This window comes from Ursus maritimus, unplaced genomic scaffold (assembly GCF_017311325.1).
Source record: "Ursus maritimus isolate PB19 unplaced genomic scaffold, ASM1731132v1 scaffold_14, whole genome shotgun sequence".
NCBI lineage: Eukaryota > Metazoa > Chordata > Mammalia > Carnivora > Ursidae > Ursus > Ursus maritimus.
The window spans coordinates 48,444,037-48,447,218 of NW_024423786.1; the positions used below are offsets into that span (position 1 = coordinate 48,444,037).

At 60.2% G+C, this 3,182-nt stretch overlaps 1 long non-coding RNA gene across 1 annotated transcript; it reads left to right on the forward strand.

Annotated features, from left to right (window-relative positions):
- Positions 1 to 6: 6 nt before the first annotated feature.
- Positions 7 to 1,314, forward strand: LOC121102534. The gene is made up of 2 exons (XR_005834618.1): positions 7 to 382; positions 992 to 1,314. It is a non-coding gene; the product is annotated as an uncharacterized LOC121102534 (long non-coding RNA).
- Positions 1,315 to 3,182: the final 1,868 nt, after the last annotated feature.

Here is a 3,182-nt window from a genome sequence, read left to right on the forward strand (position 1 = left end):
GGCGGGGCTGGGGTGCCCCTCGGGCTCTCGATTGGGGGACGAAATTTCTCGTGACTTTATTGCTCCTTTATTTTCTCTCGTGTGGGGGGTCCGTTCAGCACGGTCGGGGTGAGGAAATGGTGGGTCGTCTGAGCCACCCGGCCCCTCTGGGACCCAGAGCGCGGCGTCCGCTCCGCCAGCACGGGGGTGAGAACAAGGCACTAGGTCGGCCGGCCAGCGCGGGGGCGGGTGTGTAAGGCAGTCGACGGGGCTGGTTGCAGGGTGGGGTAGGGCTGTGTGCGGGGCCGTGTGCGTGCGTGCGTGCGTGCGCGGGCCTGGGCGAATCGACCTGTCAGCTTGGCTGGTCCTGTCCTGGAGCTTCGAGCCTTCCTCGTGCTCCCCGGTGGGTGACGGGGGTAGGGGTAGGGGTGGGAGGAGTGATGTTGAGTCGGGGGCGCCGGGGAAAAGGGGGGGTAACTACCAACTTGCTGAGCGCGCTCCTGATAATGCTGGTGAGGGTCAAGTTGGCGTCTGGCTCAAAGAAGGGCGCTCGGGGCGGAGAGGGAGGGAGGGAAGGGACGTTTGTTCGTTGGCATTGACCTCTGCGGGGGAGGGGCTGGGGACCCCCCCGCCGCGCCCCCGTGCCCGGACGGGGATGGGGCGAGGAGGGGGCGCTGGGCCCTGGGGAGGGGGCGCCCGGGGAGACCCGCGGCCGGAGCAGCCCAGCCGCCGGGCGTATGCCGCTGTCCCGTTCCGTTAAACTCAACAAAGAAGGGATATGCGTGTTCCTAACAAGTGCAGGATATTTAATTGATTCATAAACTTATGTATAATAGTTTGTGGGTTTTTTTAAAACGTACTTTATAATGTAAGAAGCACCAGGGTTTTTATGTTGAATTATCTTAAAAATAATTTTCTCTCGTCCTTTTCCTTTTTGATCTTGTGGTTTTTGTTTTTTTAATGTCGAGGTGGTTTTTTTTTTTTAACTCTAAAATGTGAACGTTTCCTTCAGCCCTCCCACCGAAACCGAGAACGAACGACGAAACAAATAAAAACCCCAGATCATCCTCGTCAACATAGGAAAACGACTTAAAAAAAAAAAAAAAAAGAAAGAAAGAAAACGAACAAAAAAAAAAAAAAAAAAGGAAAAAAACACTCAGCTTTCGTTATCCCCGCGCAGGGCGGGGCAGGCCCAGTTCTTTTAGCGTCCCCAGAGCCGCGAGGACATTACAACAAAAATAGAATTTTTCTTAACAATCTCTTAACATACAAAGATAGGAAAACTCTCTGATGCATTGCACTTGGTTCAATGAAAAAAAAAGTTCATTTCCCCCATATATATTTTTTGTGGGTTTTTTTTCTCTTCTAAACACATCCCCACATCTCCTGTCGCCCTCGTCGCCCCTCGCCTGCCCCTCACAACGACACTTGGGAAAGGAGCGGCCCCCACCCCCCTGCCCGCCCGGGCTGCGCGCTCCCGCTCCGGCCCAGCTGGCCTGCAGCTTCCGACCTCGCCCGGGCGGGCGCCCCGCAGACCCCGGCTCCCGCGGGCCCACCGCGCCTGCGGCCCCGATTGTCTTCGAGGGAAGGGGCGCGTGCGGCCGGGCAGGGGGTCCCTTCCGCTCCCCTCTCAGCTCTGACCCTGTTTAGCCAACCAAACTGAAAAATCATTGCACTTTGACCGCGCGTCACGCCCGGCCCACCCGGCCCCCCACCCCCCCACCCGCCCTACTCCCCACGCCCCCCCACCCAGGCTCCCGCGGGATCCCCTGTCCCCAGCTTCTCAGTCCCGGTCTTCCCCGAGGGCTGCACGCGGATGGGGGAGGGCCTTCGCTCAACTTCCAACAAAAGCCACTCCGGGGGCCGGCCGCCCTGTGGCTTCCAGTCGAGGGGGAGGCGCCACTCGCTGGCCCCTTCTGCCCCAGGTCAGGGCCCTCCTCGCCTCTCCAGCCAGGTCCCTCCCCTCCTTCTGTCCCTCCCTGCTGGGGCCACAGCCTCACAAACTAGATTCACAATAAATAAAGCCCACAACCCACCCCTCCGGTGCAATGTTGGGTTGACTGACTTTCAGAGGATCCTGACCTGTGCTTTGTGTTTTCATACAGTTAAGAAAGAGAGAGAGAGGCACAAGGACTCGAGAAGGGGGCCTAGGAAGGGAGATGCAGGGAGGAGGGAGTAAGGCACAGAAAGACAAGCCAGAGGGGCCAAGTCACACCCTGGAAGGGGGCTGGGCATGCTCTTGCTTCCCTCCCTCCCAGGGGGCTACAGAAGACCCTCTGGACAGGCCCCCAACCATCCCTGGGGGGGAGGAAGGGGCTGCAGGGGGAGGGGGAGAGCTACTTCCTGGGGTGTGTTACCAAATTGTTCCCAAGTTGCTCAAATGGAGGAGGAGTTCCCAATTGCAACGGCAAAAGACCCGAACAATGAATGCCCCACCCCTAAATAAAGAGTAAAGACATTACAGCTGAAATCCAGAAAGAAGTGGCCAGGAGGCCCTTGTGGTGGAGAAAGTGGGGTTGGGAGGGGAGGACAGAGAAAGCTCCAAAACACTTTTGAAAAAGGACAACACCCAACACCCTCCAAAGGAGCTGCAAGTCGGCGAGCAGGACGCCTACCTAGCGCCGGTGGCGGCTTGGCCGGTGGCAGCGGCGGCCGCCTCGTCCTCCTCGCTCGGCTCCGGGGTCCCCTTTCTGCTCCACTCTCCGGCCCGGCCACAGCAGGGCTGTCTGTGTGAGGGGCAGGGGCAGGGACCGGTGGGGCAGAGCGAGGGCACCAGCATGCGGGGCTGGGGTGTGGGGGCGACCTGGGGCCCACCTCCCCTCACTCGTGGTGCGGCGAGAGAGTGACTTTCCCCGCCTGCGGAGAGAGGGAAGAGGGGGCCTGTCCCAGGCTGGGATGGGCTGTCGTAGCATTCCGACTTTTTCCTATGGACTGTACAGAGGGGTCTGGGGCCCTGAAACTACCCCTGAAGCTCAGGGTGGGGTGACAGAACACCCTCCATTTCAGGAGCAAGAAACTAGCTCCAGGGGCCCGCTCCCTGGGCCCCCCCTCCCGGGGGGCTTCTAGCCCAAAGGTAGGGCAGGGAGACCTGGAAGCCACCGGCCTCACCTAGTCCAGAGCAGTTGGGGGAAGAAGCCAGAGGCCAAGGCAGTGGGGACAGGGCGGGGGTGGGGGGTGGGGGGACAGGCAGGGAGGGGGCGGAG